At 44.5% G+C, this 20,672-nt stretch overlaps 1 pseudogene; it reads right to left on the bottom strand.

The window, feature by feature from the left end:
* Positions 1 to 20,672, bottom strand: part of LOC115089436 — a 1,328,227-nt pseudogene that overhangs the window by 106,482 nt on the left and 1,201,073 nt on the right.

Consider the following 20,672-nt stretch of genomic DNA (forward strand, 5'->3'; position numbering starts at 1 on the left):
GCTAAAGGAGGTCCAGAGAAATTCCATCAAAATGGTGTGGGATTTGGACAAAAAGTCCTATGAGATGAGAATGAAGATCTCAATATGTCTACCCTGAAAAATAGGAGAGACAGGTGGGATATGATGGACATTTAAATACATGAAAAGCATTAAGGCACTATGGCATTAAGGCAGTAAGGGAGGAGGAATAGCCTAGTGGTTAGAGCAGTGGACTATGAACCAGGAGACCAAGGTTCAAGTCTCACAAGGTTCAAGAGAGCTGTCGCTCATGAGATGAATGTCAGTATATATAAAAAAAAAAAGAAGCATAATTTTTTTCCAAAGGAAAGGAACTTGCAAACCTAGGGGTCATTATGTGAAACTCTAAGGTGGTTGACTCAGAAACAGTATCCAGAAGCTCTTTTTCACAGAGAGAGTAGTGGATGCCTGGAATGCCCTTCCAGAGGAGGTGGTGGAAACAAAAATAGCAACGGAATTAAAAATCTGCGAGATAAATGCAGAGGGATCCTCTAGAGAAAGAAGATGGTAATGAAGCCTTGGGGTGAGCTGCATGGAGCAGCAGTTCCGCCATATCAGCAGCAGGGGATTGACTGCGCTGTGCTTTCTGGAATGCACTGGGGTAAACTGCAGAGAGTGGTGGTTACAAACCTAAACAACACCAGACAGACTGGATGGACCATTTTGTTTTTAATCTGCCATCATTTGCTGTGTTGCAGTGTTAACTGTCTGCTATTGTATCATTAGATATGGAAATTACCAGGTGCCTCATTTATTTGAGGCTTGTGTCAGTTTTGCTCCAGTGTGAAAGCATCAGGTTTATCAACCAAGAAAATTCACGAGCATTACGAGCTCAGACTTTCAGCGAAGCCCCATCATCTTTTAATTTTTCTGGATCTGAATATATGAACGTTTTACATAAATACACGAACTAACAAATTAGCTGGCAAAGCAGGAAACCCTCCAGCTTTCTTATCAATGCTGAATGGTACTTGAAGCTTTACAATTCTGTTGTTTGCAAGTTGCCCTCAAAACTGACAAAGGACACATTGTACAGATAGAAGTGGAATTGTAGCAAAAAGGCATGGATTGCCTTGCCAGGTCCTATGCAGCGGAGAATGAGGAGCCTCCTGGAAACCCTGCAAATATCTTCCCAGGGGTCTGGCAGAGCCACTTCAGCAGGATGAGATAAGTCATAGATGATCTTCCAGTCAGACAGCTAAATAAATAGTGGCCCGATACAGTAAAAATCGCGGGAGAACGGGCGAGCACCTGCTCTCCCGGCGCGCACACAGGACACTCTCCTGTGCGCGTGATACAGTAAATTAATTTATTTAAATTAGGGTCTGTGGCAAAAAGAGGCACTAGGGACACTAGCGCATCCCTAACGCCTCCTTTTGGCCCGGAGCGGTGGCTGCCAGCAGGTTTGACAGCCGACACTCAATTTTGCCGGCATCGGTTCTCGAGCCCGCTGACAGCCACAGGTTCGGAAACCGGACGCCGGCAAAATTGAGCGTCCGGTTTTCAACCCGCGAGCCCATTTAAATTTGTTTTTTTTTATTTTTTACTTTTTTTAACTTTTGGGACCTCTGACTTAATATCGCCATGATATTAAGTCGGAGGGTGCACAGAAAAGCAGCTTTTACTGCTTTTCTGTGCACTTCCCCAGCGCCGGCAGAAATTAGTGCCGACCTTTGGGTAGGCGCTAATTTCTGAAAGTAAAATGTGCAGCTTGGCCATCAACATGCATTTGCATGTTGCGGGTGCTATTAGGTTCGGGGGAGGGGGGGGGGTTGGGCGTGCGTTTTCGACGCGCTATTACCTCTTACTGAATAAGGGGTAAAGCTAGCGCGTCGAAAACTCGCGTCCAATCGCGGGTTAACAGTGCGCTCCGCTGGCGCGCACTGTACTGTATCAGCCTGTAGGTGATTAAATAAAGCTAACAAATAGTTTCCCCTCTTCTTTACAAACAAATCTCAATTTACTCTGCAACAGAACCAAGGTTGCACAAAGAGGAAATCCAAATGGGCTGTATATTCACATCTTTCACAAGTGTATTCTTTGGAGGTTTTGATAACTTTTCTGTTGTCCAATAAAATGTATCTAAAGAGGCTGTGGGGAGACCAAATTTCTATCCTTTTAAATTCGAGTAGTACCAGATATTTTGTGCCGGGGAGCTCCAGGAGTTTTGTTGCTAGGCTTTCTTTGGAGAACCCCTTATCCAGGAGATTCATGGACGTCTGTGTGTGTGTTTACAGGAGAAGTTTCCTGTTCTTCAGTGGGAATCAGAGAGGGAAAAATCTTCATTTGGATAGTATACAACTAACCTGAAGATGTGAGTAACTATTTGGAGCTTATTTGACTGTCTGAGAAACTATGTTTTATTTTTCCTGAATTGTGGACTGTTTGGCTGATTTTTCTTGCCTTTCTGCTGGATTTTAAAAGTGGATTCTTCAGTAAATTCCTTTTTCTTTTTCTTGGACCACTAAAGTTTTGTTAGACTATGATGCCTCAAAAGGTGAACCCCTGTGGAAGGAGGAGGGGGGTTACACTTATAAAACAATAAACAAACATCAATCAAAAGTAAACAAAAAATAAACTAAAAAAACATACCAACATAAATACAATTAAATCAGTTCTAGAAAGTGCAATGGTGCAAGGCCACCGATTGATGACTGTCGCTGCAATCACACTGAGTTGAATGACATTATAAAATAGGGGAAATGTTCTCTGGTAGTTGCAAATAAAGGTTCATGGTACCATATTTCAACCCCAGCTCCAATTGAGCTGAAAGCCCAGAGGAGTAGGAGGAAACTTCCAGACCCACACCCCCTCCCATAAAGAAAAAACCTTTACAATATGATTGGGAATAACTCTCTACAAGACAAAAGTCTAATAGCTGCAGAATATGCAGCCTGAATATCTTTTTGGCAGCAAGAGGAGAAACGCTGCATGCTAAATATCTCCAGATGTTCAGACATTTATATGACTCAGAAATTTTACAGCACTGAGGCCTTCATTTGATCTGACTGAATTTATTGCATATTTAATGAAATCCTGAGCAATTGACCAAAACTGTGTAACTTGGACAACTCTGTGACCAATATATATATATTTTTAAATAGAGTCATTAGAGTTTTTAGTGTCATGGGCAGTTAAGATCTGATACCATGATGCTCTTGCATTGAGGGGTGGGAGAAAAGTGGGGGGGAATGGAGGCTAGAGTAGGGAGAGAAGAGGAGTGGGCAGGAAGCTTCTGCTAGGGTTTTTTGAATTACAAACTGCTGTCATGCTGCAACAGTATTATTTTTCCATGTCTTGATCTGTTTACCTTATTTAGGTTATTTCAATCTGCCATAGAAGTTCAGACCAGATAATATATTTGTTTATTTATACACACTTGATTGATCGTCTATCGTACAACTGTAGCTTGGGCGATGTACAATAAAACAGAAAAGCAATTATAAAACATGTTCCAAGCATAGATAATTATAACATCAATAAAAGAGTAAAATAGAATAATAATAACTAAACGGAAATTTCAAAACTGATCATATAAATAGACAAGACTTAATGGGGGAAAGTCAACATTGTTTTAGTAAAGGGAAATCTTTTAGATTTTTTTGAAGATATAAATAAACATGTAGATAAAAGTGAGCCAGTTGACATAGTGTATTTGGATTTCCAGAAGGCATTTGACAAAGTCCCCTATGAGAGACTTGTCAGGAAATTACAAAGTTATGGGATAGGAGGCAGCATCCTATTATGAATTGGGAACTGGTTAAAGTCAGGAAACAAAGAGTAGAAGTGAATGGTCCGTTTTCCCAATGGAGAAAGTCATTAGTGGAGTACCACAGGGATCAGTACTGGGTCCCGTGCTGTTTAGTGTTTAACATATTCATAAATGACCTGGAAAAGGTGCATTGGAAATAACTCATGAACCGCAAAGTTTATGTAATTGACGATTTACTGACTGTTGTCACCATGTACATTGTAGCCAATAAATGAGAAATGTAGGGGGAAGAGGGGTGGCAGGAATTACAGTTTGTGCAATTTCAAAGCACTAGGCCTTTGCTGTGCAGAGAGGAAGGTTCGCTTATATGGAGCAGTCAGATGAATAATATATGGTCTCACAGTGCCTTGTTAATTTTCTCCTCATAATTATGTTTGTAGGAATAACATCACAAATTCTGTACTATAATGCTCTGGGTTTGACTAGAGACTCAGGCATTTCAATGAAATCTCTGGGTATCTGGGAAAACCTGGAAACACTCTGGATGCTTGGCTCTTTCCCTCTTGTTTCTTGCAGACTGCCTCAAAGATGGGGTGAGAAATAACAGGAAGGGAGGGGCTGGATTAGGAAGCAGAGCAGCTCCTCTTTGCTCATCTGTCCACTCTCCTCCTCCCCCCTCCCTCCCTCCTGTTCCTTGTCCGCTATCTGAGAAGGGAGAGGCAGGCTAGGGAGCAGAGGTCTGTTCTCTGTTGAGTGAAATTGTTGCAGGAGCCCTGTGGACTCATTTCTAGGCAGGATGGAGTGGGGATGGGGGTCATAAGGGGGAGAGCACTGGCGGTCGGGCTTGGGGATAGAAGGGAGAGTGTTGGGGTCATCCCTGTAGTGGGGAAAAAAGAGAGAGAATGGAATGTGTGAGCCACAGGAGGTGCTTGCCTTCATGGCCCGGAGGCCGCAGAAGCCAGGGCCTTTCCTGCGGTGTGGAACCGCCAACCGATTTCCCTCCCACGGCCTGGAGGCCGCCATCGACGCCGCCCTCTTCCGCAGCCGGTGGGCTGCTTCAGAGCTCCTTTTCAGCGGCAGGAGCCGCCCTTCTTCTCCTCTGCGGCAGGAGCCGCTCTGACGCCTCAGGGCCTGATTCTCCCGGCGCGGCAACATGGCCGCTCTCCTTGGTCCTGCCCCTTCCTCTAAGGGGCAAGGCTGCGCCTCCTTTCCCTTCTTAAAGGGATAGTGCAGGTGTGGTCCTCTGGAGACTCCTCCCTGGGCGTTCCTGGTTTAGCCCTACAAAAGGGCTCCTAGCTCAGTCCATCTTCACCTTGGCAAGGAACTAGTCCTCCTGGGAGCTTCTCCTCCCTTGGACTTTGCTGCGTCCTGTTCCTGCCTGGCTTCCGCTGTTCCAGTCCTTATGTCTTTGTCTTGTCTTAGGTCCTGAGTACCTGTGCCTCCGGAGATTCCTTGCTTTTACCTGATCCGAGATTCTGGTTCCAAGTTCCATGGTTTTAAAGACTGTTCCTCCTCTTGTGGTCCGTGACCAGCCATTCGGCTGAGTAGGGCGGGCAGAGGACAGCATGGTCCGTGACCAGCCTACGGGCTGCGTAGGGCGCCTGAGGGTCCTTGCTCACCTCGTCTCGTCCCCTGTGTTCCAAGGTCCACGCCTTGTCTTCGGATTTCCAAGCTCCACGTCTTGCCTCCAGACTTCCAAACTCCAGTCCCAGACTAGGTTTAGTCTTGCCGCAAGGGCACACATCCCGCGTCCCGCTCTGGAGAGTGCCCCCCTAGCACTCCCTTCCACCGCAGCGCAACACTTCTCCCCCACCCCTTCACTGTCCTGCTAATTCACACTAAATTTCAGGGTGACCACAACTCTAATGTATGTATGTATGTATTTATTTATTTATTTAGCAAGCATATATATCATGTAATCAGTAAAAACAATGAATTAGAATTCACATATAAACAACCATAAATCAACACAAATACAACGAAAACAATAATGTAGATAAAATAAAAAAATAAAATAAGTATAGTACAAACAATAAGCAATGAAAACGAGTAGATGGATCGGAGTAAACAAGAATTTATTCAAGCATGCCCGACTCTGGCCGAGTTTCACTCAGAGAGCTGCCTCAGGGGCTTACAAGCCACATAGATCGCAAGTGAAATCAAGTCGAAATAGTACAAAGGATTTCTTTGGTTTTGAAGCAGAGCTCTGAAAATATTGGTATTGCATACCAGATTAGTAAGGCATTCGGAGAAGAGAGCTCGCATAATCAGCGTTCAGCAGCGGATATTCGCCAAAAAGACCTATTTTCAGAGCTCTGCTTCAAAACCAAAGAAATCCTTTGTACTATTTCGACTTGATTTCACTTGCGATGTTTCAAGCCAACTGATGTGGCTTGTAAGCCCCTGAGGCAGCTCTCTGAGCGAAACTCGGCCAGAGTCGGGCATGCTTGAATAAATTCTTGTTTACTCCGATCCATCTACTCGTTTTCATTGCCTACAGCCACCTTGGATCGGTTACCGGTTTGTTTTCTTGTACAAACAATAAGGACATAAAAAGCCTGCTGCAAAAGCACATTAAAACCAGCAACTCAAATATAGAATGGTATAGAAGTTAAGGGGGTGTAACCAACTGATCTCCCTGATTTATCTGTTCAGAGTTGGAACTCACTGTCTTTCCTTCCTCAGAGATGAGGCAGGACACTAAGAGGTAAATTTTAACACCCGCACGCAGGTACACATGTGCACACTTTTGCTGGCTCGTGCACATGGACACAGCAATTTTATAACATATGCGAGTATATGTGTATATATGTGTGCAAGTTATAAAATTGGCTACATGCACATACTTGTACGCATGGCTTTATATTAGAGATGTGATTCGGCCGAACCTTTTAGTTCGGCCTTCGTTATCGGCCTGCAGTGGGAAATTTCATTTTCCCGCAGTTAGGGCCGATTTTATTTTGGCTGCCCCTGAATCAAAACCCGAAACCCGCCCCAACCCTTCAAATTTAATTAATTACAACGAGGGGTTGTAAAAAAAACCAAAAAACCCAAACCCACCCCAACCCTTCAAATTTAATTAATTGCAATCCCTCTCAGGCCGTCGGCTGCCACTAATCAAAATGGCACCAATGACCCTTTGCCCTTACTGTGTGACAGGGGCTATCGGTGTCATTGGTCAGCCCCTGTCACATGGTAGGAGCAATGGATGGCCCACGCCATTTTTAAAGTAAATTTGTATATATTAGTAAGAGTATATTCGTATGAAGTTATACAGGTTAATCTATCCTTATTTTTCACACCTATGCTCTTTACCTAGATTTGTTCTGTATCTCCTCCTTTTATTTTATATTTATCTCTGTAACGTTACCGAGTTCTTTGTACTTCTTTTCCCAAATTGTTCCATGTAAACCGATGTGATGTCCTTCGAATGTAGGTATAAAAAAAGTGTCAAATAAATAAAGTTATGCAGTAGGGGACCCTGGCACGCGCTTGTGCATGTAAATACTTACGCGCAGACTTCATGGTACAGACTCGACCTGCCCATGCCATGCGCCTTTTTGAACCTTTTATTTTGTGTGCATGCCTGGAGATAAGCGAGTGCTTGTGCGGTTTTTAAAATCCATGTGGCACGCGCTGTCCGAGTCACGTGCGTATGTCCCGGCTTTGGCATCATTTGTATTTTATTTACAGATGCAAATCCAGTCTTCACAACTTTCTTTTGGTTAGAGTATCTACCTTCCAGTTTAGGACTCTTTTTACACTTTAACACGGCAGGGCATTTTAAACAGGTAGTTAAAGACACAATTCTATGGCAATCTGACTCTCCACACTGCAGAACTCAGCCTTCTTACTTTAGCATTTCACCTGTTGGCTTCCCAGCAGCTGGCTACCCCTGGTTTCCAAAACAGAGAGAGTCCCTGCTGATATAGTTTATGTTTCTACTATGCCTCTCCAGCCCTGGGAGTTTGGCTTCTTTTTCAATGCAGCTGGAAGTCCCTTAATTGTCTTCTCCTGACTTCTCAGCTCAGAAATTCTGAAGACTACACAATCCAGGAGGCTTTTCCCAAATGTGATCTTACTTCTGTAAGTTCTCTAGAGCAGGGCTTCCCAAACCTGTCCCGGGGATGAGATACATTTGCACATCATGGAGACTCAGCACAGGTTTGGACCCTGTTCTAGAGCTTCCTATAGAGGCAAACTACCCAAGCTTCCAGAAAGGAATACCTGCTTTCTTATTTGGGACAAAGACCGTGTGCATTTTTTGTACCAATTTTTCAACGTGAAAGTACACTCATCCTTTTGCTGCACCTACTTTTTCAGGAGGCAGAGTTTTGCTGGAAAAGTATGCATGAAGATGTGAAAATGCCCTTGCATGCACTTTTCCTCCCTGATCTAAGCACGCCCCCGGGAATGCTTCCTCTCAACGTGGATCCCTGGAATAACATTTACCCGCATCGAGGGAGGGCGGTTTTCAGACAGCAGATTTATCATAGGTAAGATGCTTTATACTTGTGTAAATTCCTTTGAAAATTGCCCTCTAAACACATAAATATTCATCTTCACTTTCTAGATATGAACAAACTGTCTTAAGTCATGCACTCATGCCTTTCTGATGATATGCTCCCACTTAGGTCTGCTAAGAATGCACTCATTTGTCAGCCAGCCCTGCCACTAAGCCTCTCTGATCTTACAAAGGCACCTCATTCTGAATTCATAAGCGGCATCGGATCAGCCCTTGACAGTTTTCGAGGCCAGAGAGGAGAGATGTTGCAAGAGCAGAGTTAAATGGCCTATTTTTCACTATCAGTGAATCTTCTGATCAGCCCCAGATCTTGTCAAGACTCTTAAATGCACCACGTATCCCATTAATCCTGCTATTCGATTCCATCTGAAAATCATCATCATTACAAATATAACAAACAAGACAGGTATTCCAGTCACCAATGGCCATCATTTGTCTGCTACAGTGACATGTACCACTCATATTCTGTGTGTATAAAATGAACCACACACCTGTCCCCCAAGTTTCAAAGTATATTCTGTACATTTTTTCTGAGGTTACTATCTTCTATCCCAGTAAAATGAAGCTGTTCACAAGATTCGTGGTGAAGCAGCATCCAAAGGTTTAGTCACAATAATTCTTCTTCAACTGATATATTAAACCTATTTTTTCAAACAATTCAGATAAATCTGGAGAAGCTAATTATTTATACAATTAATCTCTTAGGTTCACGGCTCACAGAAGTGCTAGATATTCCTGTCCCTTCAACCTATGAGTACATATTTAATTCTCAGTTCTTTAAAGTACATGCATTTACTTTTTGAAGTCCTTTTACTAGGTATGTGATCGCCTTTATTATGAATTCACTATTTAGGTCCTTGATATCACATTTCTCCAAATTAGAAATATGTCATTTCTGGTCTCTATGATAAATTCTAGAGGTTTCCTTTATAAGGTTGGTTTCTAAGATGTGTAAGCAAGTCATTTTCTAATTAACTTATCTCCTTTTATAGAAGCTGTTAGTATCTAGAGATAACTTAACATCTCTTGTATTAGTCACAATTGTGGATCTGATTCATTAGGGCTTTGCTCTTTTTCCTGTGGGGAAAAACTGCTTTGTGAATCAGGTCCTTAATCACAGATGAAAGGGTGGAGTACCACATCACTGTTTATTGCAGTTTCAAATGCTTTCAAAAGATAAACTGATTATATATCTATTTGTGGCTCTCCCAATCCCAAAAATGTGCCCTTCCTCCTGGATCTCAGAATTTGTCTTTTTCCCTTCCAATCAAGATTAACACTGGAGTTTCTCCTTGTAACAGGTCACTACCATTTCTGTCCTTGTTGAGGGATGGAAGAGCAGGTCTTCCCTGACCTACAAAGCCTCAGAAACCAGGTTCCCCATTCCCTGAGTCTAGGTGGTGCGGAGGATCTCACAAAACTCCTACTCTAAAAATGTTAAAACCTAGAAAGCAACCCAGAGGCAAAATCCTGACCAGCCAAGGACTGGAAAACCCTCCCGACCCTGGTTAGTATCCCCAGGCAGGGTTTGCCTGGCTCCTCTGACTAGGCCTGAAAAAAACAACAACTCAGAAAAATCTGCTTTTTACCTCCTAACTGCAAACCTCCTCAGCCCCTTCACTTTATTAAATACATCCCCTGGGATCCAATCCCCCCATGGCCCAGCCTAGCTCACCCTCCTGACCCCACCTAGGGCTCATCAGATTGTTCACGGTGCACTAGCAGGAGCCTGGGAGCGACCCCTCCACTCCCACACCCAGCAACCGCCATTTATCAAAAGGGCACCAGCCACCCTTTGCCCTTACCATTGACAGAAACAACCTAATGGTACCAGTGGCCCCCATCACATGATGGAGCAAAGGTCGGCCTGCGCAATTTTTAAAAATGGTGGAAGCCAGGTTTGGGAGCAGAGGGGGGTCTCTTCCAAGCCCCCCTCCCCCCACTAGGCCACCAAAATTTGATGAGTCCGGGGGGGGGGGGGGTGTCGAGTGGGTGGGCTAGGGTGAGCCATGGGCATCCTTCTTCTAGGGTATACTTTTTAACAAAGGGGAGGTGCTGGGGTTAGAGTAGAGCCTGTGACCAGGATTTATTTTTAAAAATATTAGTTTTTCTTGGGGAAACAGCTGTCTCCATGGGCAGTGATGGGGAGGACAGGGGGTCTCTGGGGATCCTCGGGTTGTACTGTTTGTTGTGGATTCTTATATGAACTATTTGCAAATAGTATGCAGAAAAAAGCAATAGAAAAAAAAATGACATTTTGTGTTTTTTCTATCTTTTCATTTCAGAAAGAAAATGAAACGACAGGCAGTGCTGTTGATACTGTCTATGCCTTTTCAAACAAATGCACATCTCTAGTCATTAGTGATCTGTAGAGCAAATGATTCTTCTGATTTAGCCTGCTTGACATAGTTCGAGAACACAATTTCAGCAGGAGAGGAGTTTCAACACTTATGCAAGGGGGCTAACCAGGATGGGTGGGAGGGGAAGGTGTAGATACCAAAGATACCAAAGATTTTACATTTCTATGCTTACAAGTTAATAAACAGGAACATGCCAGGGTCATCCTGTGTTCTGCATAAAGACTAAATCCAGTAAACTTTACCCGATTACCTTCTTGTGCATCCTTCTCCTCCCACCCATCCTGGTTAGCCCCCTTGTATAAGTGTTGAAACTCCTCTCCTGCTGAAATTGTGTTCTCGAACTATGTCAAGCAGGCTAAATCAGAAGAATCATATCGCCCTGTAGAACATTAGATAGTAAACAGTACTCATGGTGTTAATAATTTTCTCAATGAAATTGTGAGTACAGAAGATGAGCTTAAGCCATATTCAGCTCTGATTTTTTTCATTTGCATGGCAGGCCTTGGCTATGTCTCATTAGCCCCAGCTTTCATGCCTTTGAAACTTAGTTAAAATGGCTGTATTAGAATTCAAGCAGCATTTTGTGGCATGCAATGCTATATATACAACATAATAGCAGCTTTTAGATGAATCTGATGGAGTTCTATGAGAGGAGCAAGCCAGAGTCTTCCAATCTGAAAAGGCTCTATTGTTTTTCTTAAATATGAATACTAATCCCCAATTCTGACATGCCACTGACAGCTCAGGAGCATTTCCTCTAACAAAGGGTCCAAATACTAATTATAAGAAAGGAAAGGGGTACATTTTTAAAGGAGCATGTGCACGGCCATGCAAGCGCAGTTCCTGGTGCGCACGCATGGATGCATCGATTTTATGATGCACGCATGTTACAAAATCTGATACCTGCGCGCACATGGACACGCGATTTTATAACGGCGTGCAGTATATGCGCGACTGATTTGTTAGCTTCCTTCATTTCTGCTAACACACAGGTTCAAGCTTCTACACAGGCTTTCACTGTAAAAATAAGCAGATAGTGGACAAATCAACTTATCCTTAGTAGCACAACAAATTCCTCAGCATAGGAAATTAATTCCTGGCCTAGTTCCAGTATAGTTCAGGAACAAGAAATACATCTGTGACTGTAGATCAGAAGTAAGAATAAATTATGAAGCTTCCGAGGCAGGCTGTTATGTTTAAAAAGGGCTCCAGGAATAATCCAGAAACTATAGACCAGTAAACCTGATGTCAGTGCTGGGAAGAATCATAGATACCATTATAAAGAACAAAATTACTGAACATATATATAGACATGGTGTATTATTAATGGAACACAGCCAACATGGATTTACCCAAGGGAAGTCTTACCTGATTAATTTGCAACATTGTTTTTGAAGGGTCTAATAAACATGTGAATACTGGTGAGCTGGTGGATATAGTGTATTTGGATTTTCAGAAGGTATTTGGCAAAGTGCCTCATGAGAGACTCCAGAGAAAATTAAAAAGTCATGAGATAGGAGGCAATGTCCTATTGTAGATAGCAAACTACTTAAAAGATAGGAAACAAAGAGTAGGACTAAATGGTCAGTTTTCTCAATGGAGGAAGATAAATAATAGAGTACCCCAGGGATCTGTATTGGGGCCAATGCTTTTTAATATATTTATAAATGATCTGGAAAAGGGAACAATGAGTGAGGTGATCAAATTTGCAGATGACATACAAATATTCAAAGTTTTTAAATCACAAGAGGACTGTGAGAAATTATAGGAGAACCTAAAGGGCCTGGGAGACGGGGTATCCAAATAGCAGTTGAAATCTAATATAGATAAGTGCAAAGTGATACCATTAGGGAAAAATAATCCAAACTGTAGTTACTCGATGTTAGGTTCTATATTAAGTGTCATCAACTATGAAAAGGAACTAGGTGTCATGGTGGACAATAAGTTGAAATCCTCAGTTCAGTTTATTGCAGCAGTCAAAAAAGCAACAGAGTGTTAGGAGTTATTAGGAAAGGAATGGAGAAGAAAACAAAGAATATCATACTATGTGCAATTCTGGACAGTACATTTTAAAATAGATTTAGCAGAACTAGAAAAGGTACAGAAAATGACAAAGGGAATGGAACAGCTCCCCTATTAATTGGATGGATGGGCAGACTGGATGGGTCATACGGTCTTTTTCTTCCACTATTTATTTATTTAAAGACTTTTCTATACCAATATTAGTGGGGACATCATATCAGTTTACATCAGAACTACAGTATGGAAATTACAATGAACAGGTATTGGGGGAGGGATCACATAGGAACAAGTAAATAGCGAGGAGATAAAAGAGTACAAATGCTGGGGCTGCTCAGAGTACAATTGAGAGCCAATCAACAGCAACATAATAGTGTAACAAATGTGACTAAAACTTTGTACAAGCGTTCAGTTAAGTACTAGCATGGCGGTGGGGTGAGAGAAGGGCCGGGGAGGGGGGGAAGGGGTTATTGAGGGTAAGCTTGTTTGAAGAGCCAAGTTTTTAAGGGCCACGGAGGTTGACTTTCTTCTTCATTTTTCTCCGAGCTGCGCTGCTCATTCCTCAGGCCGCACCTCTCTTCTGTTCTTCGGGCAGATGCTGCCTGCACTAGCATGGTCTCTTCTTCCCGCGCACGCGCCCGCTGCTCATCACTTCCTCTTCCGAGCCACCGGGGGGGGGGGGGGCGGGAAGAAGAGAGCATGCTGGTGCCGCTGACTCCAGCTGTTCTGCCGCGTTCCGCCTGGGCTGACAACATTTTAAGCCCGGGCAGAGGAGGACCGGGAAGCAGCTGGGTCAGTGGGGGCCCGGGAAGTGTGGCGACACACCTGCGTGTTCTTGGCGACATACTGGTGTGTCACGACACACCTGTTGGGAACCACTGCTCCAGGGCATGGAAAAGCGAAGCTCCCAGGTGGACAGGGGATCCTTATGTGGACAGGAAACCCCCTCTAGAACTAGCAAAAAAGGTCAATACTATTAGTGAGGTGTTCTCACTAGTGTTTGTTTTCTTTTACTCATGATTAGCAGATCTTCTGCCTCTTGATTCTCTTTCAGATCCCTGATTGGAGGGATCTCTTGGAACCAGAAAGTTTCCTTGCTCCATACAGGAAGGAAGGGGCAGCCTCCTGGATCTCAGAATTTGTCTTTTTCCCTTTCAATCAAGATTAACACTGGAGTTTCTCCTTGTAACAGGTCACTACCATTTATGTCCTTGTTGAGGGATGGAAGAGCAGGTCTTCCCTGACCTACAAAGCCTCAGAAACCAGGTTCCCCATTCCCTGAGTCTAGGTGGTGTGGAGGATCTCACAAAACTCCTACACTAAAAATATTAAAACCTAGAAAACAACCCAGAGGCAAAATTCTGACCAGCCATGGACTGGACTGGATAAGGAAAACCCTCCCGACCCTGGCTAGTATCCACAGGCAGGGTTTGCCTGGCTCCTCTGACTAGGCCTGGAAAGAACAACTCAGAAAAATCTCCTTTTTACCTCCTAACTGCTAGCAAACCATAAGGGACTGCCTTCAGAGTTTCTGGAGAGGGCTGCTTAAAAAACCTCTCAAGGGGGGTGGCTGTTCCAGACCCCTCAAAGGGAGGGGCTGCATTTGAATGGTAACATCCCCCATTCACTAACCTGCACCCTTATTAAGGGTTTACCCAAGCCTTAGTGGTAACAGAACTGAATGCCTATTACACATAAGAACATAAGACAGGCCATACTAGGTCAGACCAAGGGTCCACCAAGCATGACCCAGCGTGTCTTGACAATCTTGAGTAGTGAGATTTTTCAACATTGTATGGATCCGACAAAACCATCACTGAGGAGGTTACCAAACCCTTCAAACATGCACAGCAGCTGCCATTTTGAAAAATGTTTGTGTGAATCTAAAAGGACCTTACAGTATGTCTTTCCCTCCAGTAATCTCAAGTCTATGGTGGTCCTAGTAGATCCTATCACTCTGATCCCCTCAATATTTATTTATTTATTTCTTTCTTTTATATACCGACATTCGATCGAGATATCACATCGGTTTCCAGATAACTAAATGAATAGGGTGGTAACAGCCCTATTTTACATTATAACATGGTAAGAAATGGATATAAGAATATTTTACATTATAACATGGCAATAAATATAACAAGTTATAACAGAACTAACAGGAATACATGGAACATTATATGTACATAAATGGTTTGTTGATGAGGATAAATTATGGTAAGGATAGCAGGGAGGGTAGAGGGGGGGAGGGGAGAGAAAGGGATGGGTGGGAGGAAGGTAGTGATAGGGAGGGAAAGGGTGGGGCGAGATGCTTGTGTAGGGAGGGAAAGGGGTGGGGGGAGATGCTTGTGTAGGGGGCGTGGTGTGGTGCATTTGGGCAGGTTATGTGTCAGGTGGGAAAGCTTTTAAAAATAGCCATGTTTTGAGGTGTTTTTTGAAGACTTGCAGTGAAGGTTCGTTTCTGAGACAGGTAGGGAGGGTGTGAATCCAGCCCCTACAGGCCATGCCTCCTTGTCACCAAAGTAGTTCCAAAGACCCTTCTTGCCCCTCCCCTAAACTTATTCCATACAGGACAGGTCTGGGGTCAGTAATGATCTCCAGTTCCTACTGCCCCGTCAATGCCATTTTCCAAAATGCCTTTAGCTGACTCCATGCACTATTTTTCCACAAGCACAAGGGGGCAGCTAGCGTCAATTTGGAAAATGGCATTGACAGGGCAGGAGTAAGTGGGGATTGCTCCTGTCCCCAGAAGAGCTGCCCTATATGGTGTAAGTTCATTGCTAGGGGTCGGGGGGGGGGGGGGGCGGCTTTTATTGTTGACAACATGGTGGGGTCTTGTGTGGCAGGATTAACCAATCATCTAGCTTTTTTACACATACACCTCGCCAGGAGCTTAGGAGTCAGTGGTTCCACTAGGACCACCAGGTATTTGGAACTATTGAGGGGGAGAGGGGATGGGCCGTAAGGTTCCTTTAAAACAATGTGGCCCCTGATGGGACCACCAGCATCAGAAATGTTCCACATGTTGCTATGGCCAGAAATAAATGAAGTTCCCAGCTGTGGCAACATGTGGAGCATTTCACACAAAAGTTTGCTATGGATGCAAATGATCTCATTTGCATGAACAGCAAAAATCTGCAAAATAGCTGCTAATTCATGGAAAATACTACGGGTTAGTATATTGGCCTATCTGTCTGGATTGAAAACAAAAGCCACCAACAAACTTGCTTGAATATTCATTTCCTCCTGTGAATTCTCTAAAATGGCCATAACATCCAAGTTACAGTATCTGTTATAATAGAGGTATGATTATCTTAAGTGGGATTTACTTTATGCTTGGAATTAAACAGATAAAATATTTTAGATCTAGGATGTATTTGCTTCAGTGGGCACCTTCAGTATGTCTATTCAATATGTCTTAAAAGGTAATAAGCCTTGATTTGGGGATATTAATAAAATGCACATTGACTTTCTGGTAGTATTTCCAGCAGCTCAATCTTATTGCGCACAGTCAAATTATCTTTTAGAGCTGTCATAGTGGAGATTGTGCAAGGCTGAAACCTGGTTCCCCAAAGAGACAATTGTAACATCATGCCCTTCCAGAGTCTTATAGTGGGCTTCAGATTTAACCACAATGGCTTAAGTAAATAGGCACAACTGAGTATCACAGCCAGAAAGAATACCTTCCGTGCAGGAAACATCGCTCCAGATTTCCTTGAAAGAGACTTTTTGCAAGGTCTTAGTCACTGAGCTAGACGGTGTCACACTGCGGCAGGTAGTGCCACTAACAGTCAGGGTCTTCATTTCCTCATCTACCACTGCCAAGACCCTTGGCTTCCATCTTGCCAAAATGTTTGGTGCCTTTGGCTGAATTTTCTCTAGTGCACTGGGCACGTCCTTGGCAGCCACAGTGCACATCTCCTGTGAGACCCCCGAAACTAGCTTCTTAACTGGCCCCTCACTCTTTCCTCTGACAACGCCACTGCCGGTTTCAGCTCCACTTGTGGAAATTACAGGAGGCTCCGTGGACAGCTTCAAAAAGCCAGATGGGGTGGGGGAGTCAGATTCCTGGAACTCAAAGAGAGACCTCTGACTTGGGGGAGTTGATGGCTGTAGAGCCTCCTGCAACTCATCTACAGCTGATCCAGGTTGCACAGCCCGCACCAAAGCTTGAACCATGGATTCTGTGGGTCCCTGGGAAGGCATTAGAGGAGCCTCAGGATGGGTTTGGACTCTTTCCTTTCTTGTAACCCATCAATGGAAAAATTAATAATTCAAAAGAAAAGAAGGAAAGCACAACAATTCAGGACTTCAAAGCTCAACTTATGAGCAGCAGATGGATGGCAGCAATCTTGCTTTTCTCCCCTCCCCAGTATTCAATTTGACGTTTTATACTTTGTGAGATTTTATTTATTTTTATTTATTTATTTATTTATTTATTTATCTATCTATCTATTTAACAGTTTTTCTATACCGATATTAGTAGGCACATCATATCGGTTTACATCAAACAATAGATGGAAAATACAAAGAACAGGGAAGGGGGAGGGGACAACATAGTGCAACATGGTGCAACAGAAGTGCAGCAACTAGAGAAAACTATAAAGACGAGCCAGAAGAGGAGAACTGGAGAGGTAACATTTTAACGTAATAACTTAGAAGGCATAAAATAGTGGTAAGGAGATGATGTGCATGGATCTAGTCTGGCTATGCCTGGTGGAAAAGCCAGGTCTTTAGCTTTTTCTTGAATTTAAAGGGTCAAGGCTCAAGGCAGAGGTTTGTAGGTAGTAGAGATGTGAATCGTGTGATCGATCGTCTTAACGATCGATTTTGGCTGGGGGGGAGGGAATTAGATCGTCGCGGTTTGTTTTTTGTGTAATATCATTTACTTCGTAAATCGGGGGAGGGCGGGAAAACCGGCACACTAAACAACCCTAAAACCCACCCCAACCCTTTAAAATAAATCCCCCACCCTCCCGAACCCCCCCAAAATGCTTTAAATTACCTGAGGTCCAGTGGGGAGGTCCCGGTGTGATCTTCCACTCTCGGGCCCTTTGCCCTGTCATATGACAGGGCAAAGGGCCCTGTCTCGCTACCTTTGCCCTGTCATATGACAGGGCAAAGGTAGCGCCGGCGCCATTTCGGTTCCTGTCCCCCGACGTCAAGGACCCCCAGGGACTTTTGGCCAGCTTGGGGGGGTCCTCCTGCACTCGAATCGTGTTGCCGTACGGCCGGCGCCATTTTGCCGTACGGCAACACGATTCGACTGCAGGAGGTCATTCCCGGACCCCCGCTGGACTTTTGGCAAGTCTTGTGGGGGTCAGGAGGCCCCCCCAAGCTGGTCAAAAGTCCCTGGGGGTCCAGCGGGGGTCCGGGAGCGATCTTCTGCGCTCTTGACGTCGGGGGACAGGAACCGAAATGGCGCCGGCGCTACCTTTGCCCTGTCATATGACAGGGCAAAGGTAGCGCCGGCGCCATTAACGCAGACGTGGCCCGAGAGTGGAAGATCACACCGGGACCTCCCCACTGGACCCCAGGTAATTTAAAGCATTTTGGGGGGGTGAGGGAGGGTGAGGGATTTATTTTAAAGGGTCGGGGTGGGGTTTTAGGGTTGTTTTAGTGTGCCGGTTTTCCCGCCCTCCCCCTTCCCCTCCCCCTTCCCCTGATTTACGATTTTTGACGATAAATCGGGGGAATTCCTATTATATATCGCCTCTAACGATTTTTGACGATTTAAAATATATCGGACGATATTTTAAATCGTCAAAAAACGATTCACATCCCTAGTAGGTAGAGCATTCCAGCGGGTGGGGCCAGCAATTGATAGGGCACGATCCCTTGTTGAGGTGAGGCGAGCATTCTTGAGGGATGGGATGTGCAAGGCACCTTTAGGATTTGCTCTGGTAGGGCGGGAGGAGTGTGTGAATCGGAAGGGCTCATTGAGCCAACTGGAGTTGTTTTTGTAGATGGATTTGTGAATAATGGTGAGGGTCTTGAAAAGGATGCGTGATGGGATAGGGTGCCAGTGTAGGTCTTTGAGGAGGGGGGTTATGTGGTCGGATTTGCGGGCATTCATGATGGTTCTAGCGATGGCGTTCTGTAGCATTTGGAGTGGTTTGATGGTGGAGAAAGGAAGGCCTAGATACAGGGAGTTGCAGTAGTCCAGTTTGGACAAAAGGGTTGCTTGAATGACTGTTCTGAGATCGTGGGTATGGAGTAAAGGTTTGAGTTTTTATATAACATTGAGCTTATAGAAGCCTTCTTTTAGGCAGAATCAATGTGTTTTTTTAGGTTTAAGTGTTGATCAATTAGAACACCAAGGTTTCGTACTGGAGGCTGTGAGGCGAAGGAGCTGGAAGCTGGGTCATTAGAAACACAAACTTGTATCCGCCTAGTGTGCTATTGCACATCCTAGTCAACCTGTGGTCTTCTCCCTCCCTTGCTTTGCCACAACGGTCCTGGGAAGGGATATACACAAGAAAACCCCAGAATACCTTAAGGGACCAGATGCAGAGATCTGGCCTGGTCCACCTTAAGCCCAAGACAACAGGGAATCCTGGTCCGGGAGGAGGCCCCTGAGAAGGTGTATTTCCAGCCAAACCCAGGAGGGAACAGAAGGCCCCAGGGAAACAGGAAGAAACTTAGAAAAGGCCAGATCAAGAGACTATAAGTTGCTATATTGCTTTCTTTGTAAGCTGTGAAAACATGCTGAGTTTTTTTCTGTTTCGACTTAATAAAATTCCTGAATATTCAGCCAGAGTCTAGCCTGCGTCTACTCTATGGCCATGCTGACTGCACACCATGCACAGGTTCCTTTGTGTCTGTTCTTATCAAGCTTGAATTTTGCCACTGTTTTGGTTCCTACCACTTCTGTTCCAGGTATTCACCACCCTCACAGTCAAAAAACATTTTCTCATATTCCCTTTTCAGTCTCCCCTCCTTCTGCTTCATAAGAAGACCCTCTAATGTTTGGAAAATACCTTTTCTTACATTATTGAAGGCTGCTAAATATTTGAATATTGGCCTCATACCTCCTCTTTCCCTCTTTTCTTCTAATACCTGACTTACGTGAAGATATTCATGGACTTAAAGATATTAGTCCTTGGGGGAATTCCCCCCCCCCCCGCACAGAATTGCCATTTTCTGTGCAGAATTGCGAAATTCTGCGGAGAAAATGGCAGAGGAGACCCCGGCATACCGCGAACGGAGCGCGTGAAGATGGCGGCTCCCGTGTGCCGCAGGACGTACTCCACTCATGGCAAAGATGAAGGCCCCACTGAGAGTGAATGTGTGTGTGAGAGGAGAGGGAGAGGGGTGTGAGAGAGGGGATGGGTTGTGAGTGAGGAAAGGGGAGGGGAGGTGGTGTGGGGGAGGGGAGGGGGTGTGAGAGAGGGGAGGGGAGGGTGAGAGAACAGGGAGAGGGGTGTGAGAGAGGGGAGGGTGAGAGCGCGAGGGTGGGGATGCTTGAGTGTGGGAGCCAGAGAGAGGGAGCCTATATAAGGAGATTGTGAAGGAGCGTGTATATGTGTGAGAGATTGGGAGTTTGTGTGTATGAAAAAGGGATCGTGTGTATGTGAGGGTGCTGGCCTATGTGAAGGGATTGTGTATGTGTGAGACAGAGCCTCTGTGAAGGGGTGCATGAGAGAGAGACATAGGTAGCCTGTGTGAGGATGTATGTGTGAGAGAGAAAGGGAGCTTATGTGGGTGTGTAAGAGAGTGAGGGAGGTGTATGAGGGTGTGTGTATGTGTACTAGAGAGAGGGAGCATGTGTGTGTGAGAGAGGGAGGGACAGAGGGGCAGTACTGAGAATGGGGTCAAACTCTGGGACTAGCGATAGAGTGGAAGGGGTTGAGCCTAGAGGTGGAGGGGAGAGATACTGCCAGGTGGAGGAGTTGGGTCCTGAGAGGGCAAAGTGGCCAGGGGAGTAGGGAGAGCTAGTGGAAGGGACACTCTTAAAGTGAATTTCTAGGGAAATTCTGCTCAAAATATTTAAAATTCTGCATCTCTAAGTAATAACTTTTTTCTGTATTAATTTAAAATG

This window comes from Rhinatrema bivittatum, chromosome 4 (genome assembly GCF_901001135.1).
Source record: "Rhinatrema bivittatum chromosome 4, aRhiBiv1.1, whole genome shotgun sequence".
Classification (NCBI taxonomy): Eukaryota; Metazoa; Chordata; class Amphibia; order Gymnophiona; family Rhinatrematidae; genus Rhinatrema; species Rhinatrema bivittatum.